Source organism: Mustelus asterias, chromosome 28 (assembly GCF_964213995.1).
Source record: "Mustelus asterias chromosome 28, sMusAst1.hap1.1, whole genome shotgun sequence".
In the NCBI taxonomy this organism is placed as follows: Eukaryota; Metazoa; Chordata; class Chondrichthyes; order Carcharhiniformes; family Triakidae; genus Mustelus; species Mustelus asterias.
In genome coordinates, this window is record NC_135828.1 from 7,678,699 (window position 1) to 7,701,321 (window position 22,623).

The window sequence follows — 22,623 nt, forward strand, 5'->3', positions numbered from 1 at the left end:
GAAGCGAGCTGTGTGTATAAACACACCTGCACGGTGCTCTCTCCTGGCAAAGAGAATTCAAACTGGAGCTAGGCAGTGCACACCAGGTGCTGCCCGCATCGCCTAGTGCTTTCGGACTGGTGGCCACAGTATAAATACGACTCTTAGACAATAAGTTTCCTTTGCCTCTTAAAGACCAAACCTGTGATGATTATTGCTGCCTCTCTGAGAGCGTGGAGTTGCCCCGCTGCTATCGAAGTGTTGCCTTGCTCCATCAAGCTGTGCTTTGTGTTAATTAGCTTGTCTTTTTTTTATACGCCTGTGTTATTTATGAGGATTTGGCCGCAAAACCAGCTGGTGATTTTTTTTTATGAGGGTCTGTTTCAATTAAGAGGCACTAACTCCCCAGAGTGTCATACAAAGGGAAGAGAAATTGCTGTTTACTGGCAGGGAACTGGTGGAGGGAGAGGAGGGCGTAACAGGCGCAGCGGAAACTGGAATCAATGGGAACTTTTTGGGGAGGGGAACGTGCAGTATTTTGCGGGTACTGTACTACTAACCTGAGAACCAAGCTGCTGTTTCAGGTGAATGACCTTTGGGCGTTGCTCAATCGCCTTTTTCTTTTGGAAGCACTCATAGAGTCAAAGAGTTTTACAGCATGGAAACAGGCCCTTCAGCCCAACTTGTCCATGCCGCCCAGTTTTTAACCACTAAGCTCGTCCCAATTGCCCTCATTTGGCCCGTATCCCTCTATACTCATAGAATCCCTACAGTGCAGAAGGAGGCCATTTGGCCCATCAAGTCTACACCGACAACAATCCCACCCAGGTCTGTCCCTGTAACCCCATGCATTTACCCTCCTAGTCCCCCTGATACTAAGGGGCCATTTATCATGGCCAATCAACCTAACCCACACATCTTACCCATGTAACTGTCTAAATGCTTTTTAAAAGACAAAATTGTACCCGCCTCTACTACTGCCTCTGGCAGCTCGTTCCAGACACTCACCTCCCTCTGTGTGAAAAAACTGCCTCTCTGGACACTTTTGTATCTCTCCCCTCTCACCTTAAACCTATGCCCTCTTGTTTGAGACTCCCCTATCACTCAGGAGGAAGTTCAACACGTAGCCTCACAGTGAACAAAGTGTGGCTCTATCTCTGTGTTCACATTATCGAAACTGGCTCCCTTTTCTTCATGTTGGGAGACAGATGTAGACCTTTTTATGTTGGCTGTTTACTAGTTTGGATCATGTCTGAATGTTGACTTCCTCCAGTTTACACTGTTGGAATCTAATCCCTTACCTTGTTGTTGCTCCACGGTTAGCCACTTCATGCCTCCTGAAACACCCTGACAACCTTTGGATGTGAAAGGAATTGCTGTAGAATGCCCATCTGATCAAATAAGGACGGGTGATGAACGTGACCATGCCAGTGTCGTCCTCATTTCAGAATGGCTAAATATAAAAATTGGAAATGGACAGAGATTGAAATAATTTGGGCTACATGGTGGTTCAGGAAGCGGAGAGGTGATGAGATGAGAGAAGTTTTCGTTTTGTAAAAGAATTGAAGGAGGGACAAGAGGCCTCTGCACACACAGGGGGCGGAATTTTACTGGCACGTCCGCCCGAGGTTCATAAGATCCCGCCTGAGGCCAACGCAGAATGCCGTTCTCCGAGCCTCGCCCGCCCTCGGAATCGGGGTGGACGTGCCGGTAATTGTCCGGCCAACGAGTGAGAAACTCAACTTCCTGTTTAGTGCCCAAAAAATAGGTCTTGAATCTCCTAATTCTGCATCCTAATCTGTTGAGTCTGACCTGGACCGGAAGTACACTGGACCGTCTATTAGCTTGGGTGACTTTTAGTTGTCCGGGCACAAGTGTTAGATTCCTCAAGTGTCTGATTTGCATCTTGTACCTGTTATTGGAGTTTGGAGGCAGAATTCAGGTACACACATTCCCCCGAGTTGAATAAGGTTCTAAACAACCTAATCTTAAAGAAACTTCTGGACACCCCTCAAAAAGTGATTAAGAGGCTTTTGGTTATCATTGTGGGCCCAGGAAAAGAGGAGTGCTCCTGGGTGCGCACACATACAAACACACACACACACAAACCCTTGGGCTGGTGTTAAAGCCACGCCCTCCCAACCCCAGCCCACAGCTCCACCTCACTCCCCCTTTGAACCGACCAGCTCAAGTTTGTTCTGTGTCTCTTACTGAGTCTCAACCAATTCTCACTTCCACACTGAAATAACTCCTCAGAAGCTAGCATCCCTTCACCAGATTCCTTTTATTTACAAAGTTATCTCCACTCCTAAGAGTGCTTCAGGTACAAAGTCAGAATCCAGAGAATCAGTAGCCCTGACACTCCTCGGGTGAAACTCCCTGATTGGGCAGGCAATCATTACTTCAATCAAGGAGCTCATACTCCGACAGACCAACATCATGAGCGTTGTTGAGTAAATTACACATACCTTGCTTCTCCCATCATGATAAAGATGATTGCATTTAAATCGTAATTGGCTATAAAGTGCTTTGCATCATCCTGAGGTTGTTATAAAAATGGATGTGTGCGTTCTTCCTCTCTCACTATTTAATTTAAGGGTTGTTTTGTCCAAAAGTAACCACTTCGATACACTCAATATTGTAAGGGCGGCACGGTGGCACAGTGGTTAGCACTGCATGCCTCACAGCGCCAGGGATCTGGGTTCAATTCCGGTCTCGTGTGGCTGTCTGTGCGGAGTCTGCACGTTCCCCCTGTGTCTGCGTGGGTTTCCTCCGGGTGTTCCGGTTTCCTCCCACAGTGCGAAGATGTGCGGGTTAGGTGGATTGGCCATGCTAAATTGCCCCTTAGTGTCCCAGGATGTAGAGTTTAAGGGGATTGGCCATGCTAAATTGCCCCTTAGTGTCAGGGCGATTGGCAGGGGAAATATGTGGGATTACGCGGATAGGATTGTTGCCGGTGCGGGCTTGATGGCGATGGGCCAAATGGCCTCCTTCTGCACTGCAGGGATTCTATGATTCTATCTACTTCCATGGAGGGATGATTTCCCACACCCCTCCATTTAAGACCCCAGTTCCTCCAAACGCATAACTTTCTGCTCTGTATGATTTTGTACAAGACTGGGCAGCTCACCGCATCTCTGTTTTGATTTGATTTGATTTATTATTGCCACATGTATTGGGATACAGCGAAAGGTTTTGTTTCTTGCGCGCTTTACAGAAAAAGCGTACCGTTCATAGGGGAGAAGGAAAGGAGAGGGTGCAGAATGTAGTGGTACAGTCGTAGCTAGGGTGTAGAGAAAGATCAACTTAATGCAAGGTAAGTCCATTCAAAAGTCTGATGGCAGCAGGGAAGAAGCTGTTCTTGAGATATGAGAGACATTAATGGAGAATGGCTGAATTTGGATTCTGTGTTCCCTTTCATTCTGGAATGAAGAACATAGCCTCTTCTCTCGCTGGGTATTTATTTAGACCGCTAGTACATGGTCTGTCATTCTTGGTGACCAACAGAATTTTCTTTCATTGATTTTTTTCTTAATTGCTGCTGGACTTCCTCTCGAATATCCTGTGACTGACAACTCTCAAATAAATCACAAGGAGATTGATTGAGCAGGCAGTTCGGAAGAACGTGACATCACAATCTCTATCGCCTGTTTTTGAGTGTGGAGCTTTTTTTGTGTTTGTCCTGTTTGTTGCTATGGTATTCGGCCCTGATTAGCCTGAATTAAATGACTGGTAATTGTTCCTTGAAGCTTACAGTCTCTCAGTCCATACCCAAGAGTTTAACTGCTCCTGATCGGGCCTATGTAAATGTAAATCTGTTGATTAAAACAGGACAAATGGAGAAAAAAGAAGTAGCGAAGATGGCACAGTGGGTTAACACTGCTGCCCTCACAGCACCAGGGACCCGGGTTCAATTCCGGTCTCGGGTCACTGTCTGTGCGGAGTTTGCACATTCTCCCCGTGTCTGTGTGGGTTTCCTCCAGGTGCTCCGGTTTCCTCCCACACTCCAAAAGTGGGCAGGTTAGGTGGATTGGCCATGCTAAATTGCCCCTTGATGTCCCAAGATGTATAGGTTAGGTGGATTGGCCATGCGAAACTGTCCCTTGGTGTCCCAGGATGTGTAGGTTAGGTGGATTGGTAATGCTAAACTGTCCCTTGGTGTCCCAAGATGTGTAGATTAGGTGGATTGTCCATGCTAAACTGTCCCTTGGTGTCCCAAGATGTATAGGTTAGGTGGATTGGCCATGCGAAACTGTCCCTTGGTGTCCCAGGATGTGTAGGTTAGGTGGATTGGCCATGCTAAATTGCCCCTTGGTGTCCCAGGATGTGTAGGTTAGGTGGATTGGTAATGCTAAACTGTCCCTTGGTGTCCCAAGATGTATAGGTTAGGTGAATTGGCCATGCGAAACTGTCCCTTGGTGTCCCAGGATGTGTAGGTTAGGTGGATTGGCCATGCTAAATTGCCCCTTGGTGTCCCAGGATGTGTAGGTTAGGTGGATTGGTCAATGCTCAACTGTCCCTTGGTGTCCCAAGATGCGTAGGTCAGGTGGATTGGCCATAGTAAATGCTCGGGGTTACAGGGATAGGGTGGGGGAGAGGGCCTGGATACGATACTCTTGTCAGAGAGTTGGTGCAGACTCGATGGGCCAAGTGGCCTTTTCCATGCTGTAGGGATTCAATGACTCTATGATGCTAAAATAATCAAAGAACTGCTGGACTTGCACAGGATCTGAAAAGTGAAGAGACAGGCTGACGTAGCAGGAAGCCCTTTGTCAGAACTCTTCCGGTTTGGCATTCTAATGGAGGGTCTACATCCGAAAACATTAATCTGTCCGTTTCCTTTTACAGGGGCTGATGTGCCTGCAATGCACTTGCAGCATTTACTGGTTTTATCCATTATTCATTAAAGCTGTGTTAGAGACCGGCAGCTCAAAGGAGCACGCTGTTTAAATCGTCAATAACTGTCACATTATCCTGAGCGCAAATAACATGGGTCTGGAAACTACACTGTGAGCTAGGAGCATCAGATGGTTTGGCGAGTTTCTCTGAAATTTCTCTGCTCACGAAAAGGAATTAACCTTGATAAGAAACAGGTTACAGGTTAAAATAGCAGGCGAAGGCATTTCAGTTGAACTGTGCTAACTTTTCACACTCTTGGATCCTGCTGTTTAATTTCCCGTTTTGTTCTCAAGGATTTAGACTCTGTCTAGGTTCCAGTGGGGTAGGTTGCCAAATGGACGAGAAACAGAAACATAAGACCATAAGACATAGGAGCAGAATTAGGCCACTCGGCCCATCGAGTCTGCTCCGCCATTCAATCATGGCTGATATTTTTCTCATCTCCATTCTCCTGCCTTTTCCCCGTAACCCCTGATCCTTTTATTAACCAAGAACCTATCTATCTCTGTCTTAAAGACACTCAATGACCTGGCCTCCACAGTGTTTTGCGGCAAAGAGTTCCACAGAAAGAAACAAATATTAGATTAACAGGAGCGTCGTGAGTCACGAACAGTTATGTGGATGTCAGCAATGCGGTATCTGTTGGAAGAGAAGATGGCGATGGAGGTTATTCTGCAAGATACAGGCATCTTCCTTTCACGTATCTCTTCTCTATCTTGTCGTGACAAGCTGCAAGATGGTTGAGAGTAAGCCATTCTCTGAGGAGCACGCTGACTTGTGTTGGGGATCAAGATGCACTGCGGCAATTCACCAAAGATCCTTAGGCAGCACCTTCCAAACCCCCGACCACTTCCATCTAGAAGGACAAGGGCAGCAGATACATGGGAACACCACCACCTGCAAGTTCCCCTCCAAGCAACTCACCATCCTGACTTGGAAATATATCGCTGTTCCTTCGCAGTCGCTGGGTCAAAATCCTGGAATTGCCTCCCTAACAGCATTGTGGGTCAACCCACTGGACTGCAGCGTTTCAAGAAGGCAGCTCACCACCACCTTCCCAAGAGCAACTAGGGATGGGCAATAAATGCTGGCCAGCCAGCGACGCCATGTCCCACGGATGAAAGAAAAAGAGCAACAGGCTTAAGTTTCTTCTTTGAATGCCTGAATGTGTTAGAGGGGAGGAAAATCCTAGCATCATTAAAGCTCAGTGGGAGGCCATTCAGCCCATCGTGCCAGCTCCTTGAAAGAGCCCCCAATTTATTCCCGCGCCATTCCAGAGAATAAAATCTCCAATTATTTCCTTCGGCTTCTCTTATTTCCCTGAATGATTGACTGTTCACTGATAACCTTGAGCTGCTGACTAATAGAAATTGCCAATTATTACTCCCTTAGCCTTATTCCTCTTAAGGTCTCAGCTTTCTTCAGTTGGTAACACACTTGACTTGGACTTGGTTCAAGCTCATTTCAGGATTTCAGCAGGTAATCTAAGCTGATGCACTGGTTAGAGAATGCTGCATTGTTGGAGGTGCTGTCTTTTGGGATGAACTTGATTGGCAGCCCATTCACCACCTTAAGCATTCCTCCACAATCTACGGACACCATCAGCACTCTATGTACTATAGACACGATGCAGTGCAGCAACTCACCAAAGATCCTTCACCTGTTCCTTCCAAACCTGCAACCTCTACCACCTAGGAAGGGCAAAGGCAGCAGATACATGGGAAGACAACCACCTGCAAGTTCCCCTCCAAGCCACTCACCGTCCTGACTTGGAAATATGTCACTGTGTCATCACCTGTCACTGGGACAGAATCCTGCAACTCCCTTCCTGCCAGCACTGTGAGTGTATCTGCACCAGCTGGACTGCAGCAACTCACCACCATGAATAAATAAATAAAGGTGAGACACAGGTTGCGCGGGGCAATTGTAAGTTCTCCTCCTTGTATTCAGGACCCCAAAAGTAAGCCTTAGGTATCCTGGTAATTAGCCATAATCCCTGAGTGTCCATAAATTAGGCGGCATGGTAGCACAGTGGTTAGCACTATTGTCTCACAGCACCAGGGTAACCTAGGTTCGATTCCCGGCTTGGGAAACTGTCTGTGTGGAGTCTGCACGTTCTCCCCGTGTCTGCGTGGGTTTCCTCCGGGTGCTCTGGTTTCCTCCCACAATCCAAAGATGTGTGGATTAGGTGCATTGGTCCCTTAGATGCTAAATTGCCCCTTAGTGTCCCGGGATGTATAGGTTAGGGGGATTAGCGGGGTAAATATGTGGGGTTACGGGGATGGGGCCTGTGTGGGATTGTTGTCGGTGTGGACTTGATGGGCCGAATGGCCTCTTTCTGCACTTAAGTTATTCTGTAGCTTGAGGGACACCACAGCACATCAAGCATGGGCAAGGCAAGGAGGTCACCCTCCATGAGCTACCTCAGCCGGTACAGTGTTGAACCCCATTCTGCAATGTCATTCTGCACCACACTCCAGACCTTTAAGTTCCCTGAGATAACGGGGATCCAATTAAGGATGGGCAACAAATGCTGACCTTGACAGTGACACTCACATCCCAGGAAGAAAGCTACATTGGCAAGGTCCTGTTTGTTTTTTTCAGTTGGACATTTAATGACACTATTCAACAAAGAGCAGCATGTTCTTTTGGTGTCAGGGTCAAATTCTCCTTGCAGCTAAAAGCAGCAAGATTAGATTAGATTAAGTCTCTTTTGTGGGATCTTGATGGGGTCAAGATGGCCTACACTGTGACAGCGCTTAAAATGTAGCAGGGAGTTACATCAATGAAGTCCTTCTTTTTTACGAGTTCTACTCAAATTGCTCCCCTGCCCCAATTATCAGGTGACTTATTATCTAAATGGGGAGAGACTTCGGGGTGCTCCTGTGCAGAGGGATCTGGGTGTCCTCGTTCATGAGTCACAGAAAACTAGCATGCAGGTACAGCAGAAAGTGAATGGAATGTTGGCATTTATAGCTAAAGGAATAGAATATAAAGGTAAGGAAGTATTGTTGCAACTATACAAGGCGTTGGTGAGGCCGCACCTGGAGTATTGTGCACAGTTTTGGTCCCCTTATTTGGGGAAAGATGTAGTGGCATTGGAGGCAGTTCAGAGGAGGTTCACTAGATTGGTTCCAGAGATGAGGGGTTTGTCGTATGAGGAGAGATTGAACAGTTTAGGCCGATACTCTCTGGAATTTAGAAGAATGAGGGGGGATCAAATTGAGGTATACAAGATGATAAAAGGTATGGATAATGTAGACGTGGAGCGGATGCTTGCTCTTGTGAGGCATTCTAGGACGAGAGGTCATAGTCTTAGGATAAGGGGCAGCAAATTTAAAACAGAGTTGAGGAGAAACTATTTCTCCCAAAGGGTTGTGAATCTGTGGAACTCGCTGCCCCAAAGTGTGGTGGATGCTGGGACAGTGAGTAAATTTAAGGAGGAGTTAGACAGATTTTTAATGGGTTGAAGGGTTATGGGGAGAAGGCAGCAAAATGGGGATGAGGAGCATTTCAGCCATGATCGAATGGCGGAGCGGACTCAATGGGACGAATGGCCTAATTCTGCTCCTATATCTTATGAGCCTATAATTAGCGGTGATCTCGATAGCTGTTGTGAAAGCATGTATAGACAGAATGCCACTTGCCCGCCTTGGTTCATCCTCACAGATCAGTCTATGCTCCATTAGACCCATCTGTTGGCCGCCAGCTGCTCCTGTCCACGTTTCTGTCATGCCAATAATGTCAATATTGTTGCTGGCTAATTCCAATAGTTTATTCATAATGCTTCTTCCATTAGTATAAAAGCATACAGCCCTTTCACATCCTTATTTAAGCCTTTTATTGTATTAATATTTCTGTTTACCCTGGACGTTATTACTTCCTTCTTCCTCTCTGTTAGTAATGTTCAGTTGCTTATCTCCGTTCACTAATGTTTTGACTGCTCTGCTTGTCAGATTCTGTTTAGCTGCATTGCAGTTCATTCTCTCTGAGCCAAGTGTGTAACCAAACATCACAGCCTGGTTACATGCTCGCTCTTCCCCTCTGTGCCAATTCCCAGGATTGCAGAAAGAATCCCCAATATATGAGAGAGAGAGAGGGAGAGAGAGGGTTGTCCTATGGGGAAGGATTGAGTAGAATGGGCTTCCATTCTTTGGCGGTTGAAGAGTTTTTGGAGAAATTGTCTCATGGAAACATCTAAAAATCTTCGAGGACTCGGCCGGGTAGTTTAAGAGGCTGCTTGCCCTGGCTACAGAGTCCAGAACGAGAGATATGCGGGTTTATGGAGATAGGGGAGGGGGTGGGCCTGGGAAAGATGCTCTTTTGAAGAGTCAGTGCAGACTTGATGGGCCCAATGGCCTCCATCTGCATTGTAGGGATTCTTTGGTTATGGTTCTATGGAACTTAAGAAGGCTAGAGTGTGGTGCAGAATGGAGTTCAACTCCATACCAGCTGAGGTAGTCTGTGAAGCAGTACCCCGTTGCCTTGTCCCTTGCTTGATGCAGAGTGTGTCCCTCAAGGTTTAGAACCATTTTTGGACACTTGTGGACAATGGGAGCAGTTTCTCCCTTAATATTCTGCCCAGACCCTTCATAGCTTCTATTAAATCTGCACTCAACCTTCTCTTCTCCGAGGAAACAGTCTCAATGTCTCCAGTCTATATAGTTTTTTATTCATTTGTGGGACATGGGTGTCACTGGCTGCCCAGCATTTATTACCCATCCCTAGTTGCCCTTGTTCACAGAGCAGTTGAGAGTCAACCACATTGCTGTGGGTCTGGAGTCACATGTAGGACAGATCAGGTAAGGATGGCAGATTTCCTTCCCTAAAGGGCATTAGTGAACCAGACAAGTTTTTTCAGACAATTGGTTATCAGTAGATTCTTAATTCCAGATATTTTTATTAATTGAATTCAAATTCCACCATGTGCCATGGCAGGATTCGAACCCAGGTCCCCAGAACATTGGCTGAGTTTCTGGATTAGTAGTCTAGCAATAATACCACTAGGCCATCGCCTCCCCTATATAGGAGAAGTTGTCCTGGAATACCACCATGTGGAATCAAGACTTTCTTCCCACAGGGATATAGCTGAGATGTGCAGTGAATGATGAATGTTCTGAAAGCAACTGAAGCCTCCTTCATTCACAGCGGTGATACTAGCTGGTTCCTGCAGCCGACTCTCTTACTTCTGACCTCTGATGCTGAGACTGTTTTTGTATCAGATATCAAACGTGGCCTGGGATTTTGCCAGTATTGCCAGCAGTGGACACTGAGCGGCCAATTTCCTGCTTTCCAAATTTTCCCATCCTGCCCGTGACATTGCTCACTGTTGGCAGGAATGTGGAACTCCGTCCTTGGGCTATACCGATCCATTACAGGCTGTGGCTGCGTGTATCTTGGAGACATACTAATATTTATCTCGACCAATATCACAGGGTGGCACAGTGGTTAGCACTGCTGCCTCACAGTGCCAGGGACCAAGGTTTGATTCCGGCCTTGGGTGACTGTCTGCGTGGAAATTGCACATTCTCTCCGTTTCCTCCGGGTGCTCCTGTTTCCTCCCATAGACCAAAGGTGTGAGGTTAGATGGATTATCCACGCTAAAGTGACCCTTGGTGTCCCAAAATGTGTAGGTTAGGGGGGATTAGCGGGGTAAATACATGGGATTATGGGATTAGGGCGTGGGTAAAATGCTCTGTCGGAGAGTCAGTGCAGACTCGATGGGCCGAATGGCCTCCTTCTGCACAGTAGGGATTCTTTATTTTAAAGTTTATTTATTAGTCACAAGTAAGGCTTACATTAACACTGCAATGAAGTTACTGTGAAATCCCCCTTGTCGGCACAATTCTATGATAAAAGAGACAGTCTGGTCTTGAAACGGTTTTCTCTTAGTGGGAGCTTGCTGTGCACAAATTGAGTGCTGCGTTCCATTCTTTACAACAGTGGGCAAAATCCTCCATCCTCAATCGCGGCTGGGATTTTCCAGTGCCGCTGAATGGAGTTTTGGTCAATTTTTCTGTTCTCACTCGCAACGGGTTTCACCAATCCTGTCCAGTGGCTATACTTCAAATGTACTTCAGTGGTTCCAAAGCAACTTGAGGATGGGAAAGATCCTATACAAATGCATTTATTTTTTTTATTGAGCAAGGCAATATGTAACACAGCTGTAGAGGGCCAGGGAGAGAAACCACCCCTAATTCGCGCATTTTCCTTATTGTTGCTTGTTACCAGTAACTCCACGAATATAGCCCCTGGAGTTGGCCGTTCGATGCTGATCTCATTGTAAATAGCTTGTAATTAGATATTGTGAAATAGGAGAGTTGTGTACTGCAATACAGCATCTCTTGAGAGAAGGGGATGTGTCTTGTTTCTTCAAGAACATAATACTGTAATGCAAACCACACAATTCTATTAAGTGGCCTCAAAATCAGATCTTCAGCATCGAATTGGCTAAATCCAAAGATGATATTGGAAAACAAAGCGTTGGTTAGTTCGAATTGAATAATCAGCCAGAGCAAAGATTGGCTGCACATTTATACAAATCAGTTGATGTATATTTTTCCATAGCCCTGATTATTTTACAGCAACTTTTTAACAATTCTTTATTCATTCGTGGGACATGGGCATCGCTGGCAGGGCCAGCATTTATTGCCCATCCCAAGCTGCCCAAGGGCAGTTGAAAGTCAACCACATTACTGTGGCTCTAGAGTCACATGTAGGCCAGACCGGGTAAGGATGGCAGATTTCCTTCCCGACAGGACATTAGTGAACCAGATGGGTTTTTCCGAACAATCGGCAATGGTGATAAGTAATTCCAGATTTAAAAAAAATTGAATTCAAATTCCAACACCTACTATGGTGGGATTTGAACCCAGGTCCCCCAAACATTAGCTGAATTTCTGGATTAATAGTCTAGTGATAATACCACTAGGCCATTGCCTTTCCCTATGTTTTTGAACAGCTTGTTGTAGTGTTTCTTGATGTGTCCACTTATACACAGGCGTATGCTTTTGTCACCCTCCTCAGTCCTTTTCCCCCCCTTGCACTGTCCCTGTTACCTGGAATGTTACCCTGGTCAAGTAGATTTAACATTACAATACACACAAGATATCATTTTCCCCTGTGTCACATATTAGTTGACCCCTGGTTTCACCTGGTTTATAGTATAAATTCAACAAGTGAACACCTCATTCCCAGTGCAAATGTTTGGAGTTAAAAGTCTATCATGGTAGTCGAGCCACAAAGGCACTCAGCAGATTGCCTTGGGGTCCCCATGAGTGGCTCCATGGCATTGTTTGATACTTCCTTTCCGTGAGGACCCTTTGCTTGCTGAGAGTGCCCATCCACCCTGACTCAACACTGAGGCACTTGTCCCTTCTACTTTATGCCTATTACATAGGGCAAGATGGATTTAATCAGTTTGCAGTGTGAGTATGAGATGGAGTGCGATGTAGATTGGGAATGCCATTGGGTGGCATGGTGGCACAATGGTTAGCACTACTGCCCTACAGTGCCAGGGACCCGGGTTCAATTCCGGCCTTCTGCGGAGTTTTGCACATTCTCCCCGTATCTGTGTGGGTCCCCTCTGGGTGCTCTGGTTTCCTCCCACACTCCAAAGATATGTAGGTTAGATGGATTGGCCATGTTAAGTTGACCCTTAATGTCAGGGGGATTTGCAGGGTAAATATGTGGGGTGATGGGGCCTGGGTGGGACTGTTGTCAGTGCAGGATTGATGGGCCGAATGGGCCCTTCTGCAATGTAGGGATTCTATGATTCATTTTGTTTTGGAAAACAGGGGCGGAATTCTCCGGCTGGTCTAAAAGCCGGAAATTCCTGCCCGACCGTCAATGGCGTTTCATTCTCCAAAACACGCCCGCTAAGATTCCAGTGCCGGGAGGGATGGGAGAATTCCGGCCCAGTACCTGCCTATCCTATTCCTGGTTTGCGACATTGCACGAGCGGTACATCTGTAATCCAGACAAACCCAGCCTCGAAAAGGAAGATTTGTATTTTATACTTAATCATATCTTAGATGTGTCTCAAAATACTCATCATGAATGAATTATCATAGAAACCCTACAGTACAGGAAGAGGCCATTCGGCCCATCGAGTCTGCACCAACCACAATCCCACCCAGGCCCTACCCCAATATCCCACCCACTAATCCCTCTAATCTACACATCCCAGGACATTAAGGGGCAATTTTATCATGGCCAATCAACCTAACCCACACATCTTCGGACTGTGGGAGGAAACCGGAGCACCCAGAGGAAACCCACGCAGACAATGTGCAAACTCCACACAGACAGTGACCCAAGCTGGGAATCGAACCCAGGTCCCTGGAGCTGTGGAGCAGCAGTGCTAACCACTGTGCCACCGTGCCGCCCAACAAATTACTTTTGGAATGCGAAATATCTCACACAAGCAACAGTGAGATGGATGTCAGTTGCTGTGTGCTGGTCGTGGTTTTGGATGTGGGCAAATTGGAATATCTCAATACTCCTCTTCAGATAGCTTCAAGGATGCTTTTCATGCCCTTTGCACCTTTGCAACAGGCATTTGGTTTGATATTTCTGGTCAAGGATAGGGGGTGAAAGAGAAGGGGGTGGGTACAGATGGTGATCTGTGACCAAGGGGAGAAGCAAGAATGAATGAAAGCTCCTTCTTGTATTTACTTTCCCTTCACACACACACAAAAAAAGTGGTTCTTCTGAAAGCCACTTCTGGAAGGGTCCATTAAAAGCTTTTTGGCTGCTTCATGTGGATTAAGCTTTCATCCATCTGGACTGTCACAAATCATTTTAGTCATAAATAAGAAGTTTCCCCTGAGGAAGGAGTAATCCTTCCGCTGCTGAGTGGCAGAACGGGGGGGGGGAATGGTTCGCCGAAGAAGGCTTGCTTCTAAAGCAGCACTCCAAATTCTCACTGCTTGCCGATAAATAATTTGGGCAGGTCAATTACTTGTCTGTCCGAGTAAAATATGTCAAAATACTGGGGATAGAAATCCGGCGCGGGCTATGTGTGAGAAACTCACGGGTGGAACTTTATTGTTCACCTGGGAGTGGGTTGGCGGGAGGGGGCATCAAACTGGGTGTCATGGCAGTTGCACAATGCTGGCCCCCCTACCCACCTCCACTGGTATTTTATCAGCGGCAAGTGAGGCATTGGGTGGCCTACCCACCAGTTGAGGCCCTTGGATAGCCAGTTACTGGCCACAAGGGTCGCCTCCCAGTGCTGTCGGTGTTTTGCCAGCGTTCAGAGGTCATCTAGTGCAGCCATTCTTTTCAATCAAGAGTATTTAATTGGCTGTAAAGGTTGCAGGCATCAGTTAAATTGTAGGTACAAGGGAGTGCAGATAATTCATGAAGTACTTTAGCTGTTTCCTGAATGATTTGTGATAAGGTGCTATACAAATGCAGGTTTTTTTTTGTAAATGAAGAATTTTTTTTTGTACTGAGTTCATTCATATGTAATTTTTCTCATGAATCATCTTCAAATGGAACAATATAAAAAAAAAATCAACTTTTCATAAAAATAGCTCAGACAAAGTGGAATTTCCCCCAAGAAATTCTGCAGCTCATAGCTTCCAGTCACAGACTTTATTGCTGATCAAATGTACCACTCACGGTGGCACAGTGGTTAGCACTGCTACCTCTCAGCACCAGGGACCCGGCTTCGATTCCCAGCTTGGGTCACTGTTTGCGCAGAGTCTGCATGTTCTCCCCGTGTCTGCATGGGTTTCCTCCGGGTGCTCCGGTTTCCTCCCACAGTCCGAAAGACATGCTGGTTAGGTACTTTGGCCATGCTAAATTCTCCCTCAGTGTACCCGAACAGGCGCTGGGGTGCGGCGACTAGGGGATTTTCACAGTAACTTCATTGCAGTGTAAATGTAAGCCTACTTGTGACACTAATAAATAAAACTTAAACTTAAAATACTTAATTCACTGACATATAGTAGAAATGCCGGCGTTGGACTGGGGTGGACACAGTAAGAAGTCTCACAACACCAGGTTAAAGTCCAACGGGTTTATTTGGAATCATGAGCTTTCGGAGCGCTGCCCCTTCATCAGGTGAGTCAACGTCAATAACGCAATCTTCTTGGAGATCCTCTCCACTTTGAAACGACGGTTTGCGGTGTCGATGGTAGCCATGATGTGGAGATGCCGGTGTTGGACTGAGGTGGGCATAGTAAGATGTCTCACAACACCAGGTTAAAGTCCACTAACCTGCTGAAGGAGCAGCGCTCCGAAAGCTCATGATTCCAAATAGACCTGTTGGACTTTAACCTGGTGTTTTGAGACTTCTTACTACACTGACATATAGACAGTGCTTTCGGCTAACATCTAAACCAAGGATGACATGCCTGACAATACAGCAGTACCTCAGTACTACAACGGACTGTTGGTTTTGATTATGACGTGACACCGATGTTTTTTGCTGCTTGGGTATTTTCTAACTCTGGGCTGGAGATGGAATACTTGTAAATGGTGGGGGCATGAAACTCATTGTGCCCTCCTTCATGGCCGCTCCATTGGGGTCCTCACCTGAGTCCCCTGCAGCAGAAGCTGTCTGTGACCTTGCCTTCCAAGGAGCTGGCAAACTTAGAGACAGAGAAACTAGAAGCCGGAGCAGGCCATTCAGCCCCTCGAGCCTGCTCCGCCATTCATTTTGGCTGATTCATGGCTGATCATCTGATTCAATATCTTGTTCCCTTTAGCCCCAAGAGCTGTATCTAATTTCTTCTTGAAATCATACAATTGGCCATGAGTGGCACGGTGGCACAGTGGTTAGCACTGCTGCCTCACGTTGCTAGGGACCTGGGTTCGATTCCCAGCTTGTGTCACTATCTGTGCGGAGTCTGCACGTTCTCCCCGTGTCTGCGTGGGTTTCCTCCGGGTGCTCCGGTTTCCTTCCACAGTCTGAAAAATGTGCTGGTTAGGTGCATTGGCCATGCTAAATTCTCCCTCAGTGTAACCCGAACAGGCGCCAGAGTGTGGCGACTAGGGGATTTTCACAGTAACTTCATTGCAGTGTTAATGCAAGCCTACTTGTGACAGCAATAAATAAACTTTAAAAACTTTAACTCCTTTCTGTGGGAGTGAATTCCACACATTCACCACCCTCTGGGTGAAGAAATTTCTCCTCACCTCAGTCCTAAAAGGTTTATCCCCTTATCCTCAAACTATGACCCTCAGTTCTGGATTCCCCCACCATTGGGAACATTCTCTCTGGATCTACCCTGTCTAACCTTGTTGGAACTTTATAAGTTTCTATGAGATCCCCTGTCACTATTCTGAACTCCAATGAATACAACCCTAACCGACTTAGTCCCTCCTCATGTGACAGACTCGATACGCCTATCCTGGCTGCAGCCCACATGTGCCTGGCGACTTATCCTAAATCTATACTGGCCTCCCTAGTGTGTGTAGCGCCAGTATCTGAGATAGTGGCTCTGTGTGGCAGGTCAAGTGATGTCCTCCCTATCAGTGTTGTGCTGTCTCTCCCTCCCCTCCTGGGGCTGCAATGGTTGGACACTCTGCAGTTTTTGGATAGCTCTGTTAGCATGTGTCACGCTGATGTGGCGTGAACCTGATTACCAATTATTTAAATATATTTAAATGATCAAAACACCGAATCTTCCGGGAGTGTCAGATATTCCCACCCAGTGGCGTGGCATGACGAAATGCCAGCGGAAATCACTATTGGTCTCCAAAAATGGAGACCAGACATGATGACCATGCTGGGGTCTCGGGTGGCCAGTGTCGCCCCCGGGTTGTCAGGAACATGGCAGGGCATTGCTCTGGCACCGCCTCCTGACTTCCTGGCCCTGCCAACCATGCTGGCGATGACGGGGGGGGGGGGTCTTTAACATTAGGGGCACCCATTTTAAAGGGAGCCTCAATCTCTGTGGAGCCGGTCTTGCCGACGTGTTTAGGTCCCACCTCTCACAATGGTGGTGCAAAACATGCCTCTTCCCCCTTTCCCCCTTTAAAATGGAAAATTGTGGAAGGATCTGGAAGGAAACCCTGCGTCTTTCTGCAGGAGAAACACACTGGTTTCCAGTCAGAGCCTGACACTTTACCCATTTTTTGGGAAATTCCGTCCACTAACGTAAGATGGCTGCCATGAGTCACCTGATGTCGAATATTGCCAATTAACCAATTTTGTTGGAAGGTTCCAATGTGGAATACAATGTAGACATGCCCAGACTTCCTCACTAAATTTAAAACTTGCTGATATCAAGAACTTCTTCAAAAGGATTTACTGAAATTGTCCTGGAGTTCATATTTGCATTTCTATAAAGGCTACCTCTCAAGTAGAGACAGAAAGTCTACCAGCACAATAGCTATATGGAATAGTGTTTTCCTATCTCATCAAGATGGATAATGAATCATTCAGAGGCTAATGGTGGGGACATTATTGGATAATAGGTACAGACTGTCAGACATTAGCTAAGCAAATATCTTTTGAAATCATTATGGGGGTGGGGGGGGCGGTGGGGGGGAGTGGTCAAGTGACTAGAATAATATTTTTAAAGATCTCTTTTAATACAGCATACAAACGACAAAAACAGCAGTCTGGGAAGAACTTTCCTACTGGACAGTAATACTCTCCCCCTCTCATTCTCTCCCACGTTAAGACCATGGGGTAGGAATTTATATCCTTGCTTGTCCCGAAACCGCCCAAGGCCAACGGACCTTTCTATGGTCCGCCCCTCGCCCGCTCCGAATCCCGTGACGGGTGGGTCGGTAAAAGTCTGGCGCATATCTCTGTTACAGTTTAAGGTTGGTTAGGTTAGGCCTATATCTGCTGGAGTTTTGAAGAATGAGAATCATAGAATCCCTACAGTGCAAAAGGAGGCCATTTGGCCCATCGAGTCTGCAGCAACCACAATCCCACCCAGGCCCTATCCCCACAACCCTACTTATTTACCCTACTAATCCCCGACACGAAGGGGCAATTTAGCATGGCTAATCAACCTAACCCGCACATCTTTGGACTGTGGGAGGAAACCGGAGCACCCGGAGAAAATCCACACAGACACAGGGAGAATGTGCAAACTCCACACAGCCAGTTACCCAAGCTGGGAATCGAACCTGGGTCCCTGGCGCTGTGAGGCAGCAATGCTAACCACCGTGCCGCCCATGATCTGATTAAAATAGATCCTTGATAGGGTGGATACCAGGAAGATGTTCCCACTTATTGTGGAGAAACTAGAACTGGGGACACAGTTTAAAAATAAAAGGTTGACCGTTCAGTGTGGAGATGAAGAAGAATTTCTTTTCTCACAAAAGGGTCATTCGTCTGTGAAATTCTCTTCCTCAGGAAGTAGTGGAGGCTGGGCCATTGAATATATTCAAGGCAGAGTTAGACAGACCAGGGAGTCAAGGGTTACAGGGGGCAGATGGTAAAATGGAGTTGAGACACAGCCGGACCAAATATGGACCTTTTGAATGGCGGGGCAGGCTCGATGGGCTGAATGGCCTACTGCTGCTTCCAAGGCCTACATCCCTAAATATATGCTAATCAGCGAGGATTCATTAAGACATCTTGTGTGGCTTTAGAGTTTCAGATTCACTACTTGTTACATGCAGCATATCTAACAGTGACTACCAGCTACAGAATCCTAAACAATTAACTGAATCAGGATATAAGATGACAAGGCACGGTGACACAGTGGTTAGCACTACTGCCTCACAGCGCCAGGGACCCGGGTTCGATTCCGGCCTTGGGTGACTGTCTGTGTGGAGTTTGCACGTTCTCCCCGTGTCTGCGTGGGTTTCCCCCGGGTGCTCCGGTTTCCTCCCATACTCCAAAGATGTGTGAGATAGGTGGATTGGCCATGCTAAATTGCGCCTTAGTGTCAGGGGGACTAGGAGGGTAAATACATGGGGTTACGGGGATAGGAACTGGGTGGGATTGTTGCCGGTGCAGACTCGATGGGCCAAATGGCCTCCTTCTGCACTGTAGATTCTGTGATTCTAATAGTCCACTGTCATATCTCCTCCCATACAATGAACACGCTTTAATGTATGATAAACTTTAAGTCCTGCTAACGTCAAGACATCAATCAAATGATTAATACACTATTTGACCCTGCCTTTTCTTTCATTTTTTTGTATTTACTTGGAAAAATGATTGATTTTTAGACTTAACTCAATTCAGCCCTTGGCCATGACGGAAGTTAATTTTAAATAAATAAACCTTTGAATGAATGAATTAACTAATTAATCAATCAATGAGTTTCAATCGAGTTCATAGCTGGAGCGAGCAGCCTTTGTATGGTCGTTGTTTAATTAAATGGATTCACAAGAGAATTACTGGTGAAATGATTGGGATTCAAGGGAGTACCCTCAGCATCAGTTGGTCACAGATAATGATTATTCCCACGCAGATGCAGGGTGAGTGTTGCACAGAATGAGGTACTCTCTTCCTCCTCTCCCGTAGGGAAGAAGATACAAAAGTCTGAGATCGCGTACTATTCGACTCAAGAACAGCTTCTTCCCTGCTGCCTTCAGACTTTTGAATGGACTTCCCTTGCATTAAGTTGATCTTTCTCTACACCCTAGCTATGACTGTAACACAACATTCTGTACCCTCTCCTTTCCTTCTGCCCTATGTACTCAATGAATGGTATGTTTTGTCTGTATAGCGCGCAAGAAACAATACTTTTCACAGTATGCTAATACATGTGACAATAATAAATCAAATCAAAATCAAATCAAATCAACTTAACCAAGCTGGACTTTTGTTTTACTTCTTTGCGAAATGTAAAGTTGCCATAATCTCAAATGATCGTAAGCTGCTCTCCCTCCCCTTTCAGGGGGAGAGCTGACTGGTGGTGATTTAACCTGAAGATCACCACACCTCAGGTGAGGGCAAAAGAGAAAACGCTGGAAAATCTCAGCGGGTCTGGCAGCATCTGTAAGGAGAGAAAATAGTTGACGTTTCGAGTCCAGATGACCCTTTGTCACAGCTTTGACAAAGGGTCATCTGGACCCTAAACATCAGCTCTTTTCTCTCCTTACAGATGCTGCCAGACCCGCTGAGATTTTCCAGCATTTTCTCTTTTGGTTTCAGATTCCAGCAGTTATTTGCTTTTAGCCTCAAGCAAGGTTGAGAAGGCGGGGCCTTCATGAATAACCTCAGCCGGTACGGGAATTGAACCCGCGCTGTTGGCATCGCTTTGCATCACCAACCAGCCATCCAGCTAACTGAATGGGGGGGGGGGGGCGGGGGGGGGGGGGGGGGGCAAACTCATTGTGCTGATGGAATGAATATTTACTGGTTTGGAATGACCAATTAAGTTAATTAGTTAACTCACCCACTAGACTTTGCATTGTGAAGGAATAGGTGACTCCGGTGTTATTTTAAATAACGGGTTTCGTCAGGCCAGGCCAATCCGTCAGGAAGGGTTGTGAGATTGTCCCTTCTGCTCTGAAGGAGGTGCTGACTATAGACTGGGATGGTTACCCTATCCACTTGCAGCCACACACACCAGTCTAGTCCAGTGAGGTGATCCAGATATTCCCACTGTCCTGAGTGTGAGGCCTTTCGACCATAGTCAAACCTGGGTCCAAAAATAGGAAAATGTACCACGAGTGGCATATAAAATCTGAATTGGAGAGAGAGGTAGTTTTGGGAATCTGCTCTGACTGAGCATCCTATGAATAAAATGTTGGCAAACCTGGAGATGCAAAAGAGCAGGTGAAAAAACCTATCCCGGATTTTATTAAGCTCCTCAGTGCACCCGTCAAAGAAAGGATTGTGGGTGAGATTCTCCAGCCTCCCAGTCGCGTGTTTCCCGCTGGTGGGAGGTGGCGAGTTGTTTGGGCACGTCTCTGGTCCCACTGCGGATTCCCACAATGGGAATTCCCATTGATGTCCCCCACGCCGTGGGAAACCAGCGGGCAGGGGTACGCTGCCGGCCTGATGGCCGGAGAATTCTGGCCTCTATTTCTATAGTGCCTTGCCATGACATCCCAAAGTGCTTTCCAGCCACTGAAAAAGAAGAACATAAGAACTTGCAACAGGAGTGGGCCATCTGGCCCCTCCAGCCTGCGCCGCCATTCAATAAGATCACGGCTGATCTTTTCATGGACTCAGCTCCACTTACCCGCCCGCTCACCACAACCCTGAATTCCTTTACTGTTCAAAGGGAATTCATGATGTGGAGATGCCGGCGTTGGACTGGGGTTAGCACAGTAAGAAGTCTCACAACACCAGGTTAAAGTCCAACAGGTTTATTTGGTAGCAAATACCATAAGCTTTCGGAGCTTGCTGCTCCTTCGTCAGATGGAGTGGTCTCTGTTCCCCAACAGTGCACAGACACAGAAATCAAGTTACAGAATACTAATTAGAATGCAAATCTCTACAGCCAGCCAGGTCTTAAAAGGTACAGATAATGTGGTTGGAGGGAACATTAAACACAGGTTAAAGAGATGTGTATTGTCTCCAGACAGAACAGCTGGTGAGATTATGCAAGACCAGGGGCAAGCTGTGGGGGTTACTGATAATGTGACATAAATCCAACATCCTGGTTTAGGCCGTCCTCATGTGTGCGGAACTTGGCTATCAGTTTCTGCTCAGCGACTCTGCGCTGTCGTGTGTCGTGAAGGCCGCCTTGGAGAACGCTTACCTGAAGATCCGAGGCTGAATGCCCGTGACTGCTGAAGTGCTCCCCCACAGGAAGAGAACAGTCTTGCCTGGTGATTGTCGAGCGGTGTTCATTCATCCGTTGACGTAGCGTCTGCATGGTTTCCCCAATGTACCAAAGGGAATTCCACAGATTCACAACCCTTTGGATGAAGAAATTCCTCCTCAACTCTGTCCTAAATCTGCTCCCCCTTATTTTGAGGCCCTGCCTAGTTCTAGTTTCACCCACCAGTGGAAACAACCTCCTTATCTATTCTCTTTATAATCTTACATGTTTCTATAAGATCTCCCCTCATTCTTCTGAATTCCAATGAGTATAGCCCCAGTCTACTCAGTCTCTCCTCATAAGCCAACCCTCTCAACTCCAGAATCAACCTAGCGAATCTCCTCTGCACCCCCTCCAGTGCCAGTATATCCTTTCTCAAGTAAGGAGACCAAAACTGTACACAGTACTCCAGATGTGGCCTCACCAGCACCTTATACAGCTGTATCAAAGATCAGCAGTGCTGCCCCTCGGCATTACTCGTAAAGTCAATACTTCTCCACCTCCTCCCTCCACCTCCCCTCTCTTCCCCCCCCCCCCCCCCCCCCCGCAAGATCCTGCGTGGATCAGCGGGCGGGGGTATTCACAGACATCTTCAACCTCTCTTTGCAACAATCGGAGGTCCCTATCTGCTTCAAGATGACCATCATCCCGGTACCTAAGAAAAGCCAGGCAGCGTGCCTTAATGACTATCGGTGGCTCTGATATCCATCATTATGAAGTGCTTCGGAAGGTTAATCAATGCACGAATCAATTCCAGCCTCCCGGACTACCTGGATCCACTACAGTTTGCCTACCGCCGCAACAGGTCCACAGCAGACGCCATTTCCCTGGCCCTGCACTCCAATCTGGAACACCTAGATAACAAGGACACCGATGTCAGACTCCTATTTGTTGACTACAGCTCAGCCTTCGACACTATTATTCCTACGAAACTCATCTCCAAACTCCGTGGCCTGGGCCTCGGCCACCTCCCTCTGTGACTGGATCCTGAACTTCCTAACCCGCTCTGCTACTTGGCTGCTGGCAGCCGGCGTGCGTCCTC

General features: G+C 46.9%; 1 protein-coding gene across 1 annotated transcript in view; it reads left to right on the top strand.

Moving 5' to 3' along the window:
* LOC144480126 (heparan-alpha-glucosaminide N-acetyltransferase) overlaps nt 1–22,623 on the top strand; it is a 189,123-nt gene that overhangs the window by 66,820 nt on the left and 99,680 nt on the right. The window lies entirely within an intron of this gene.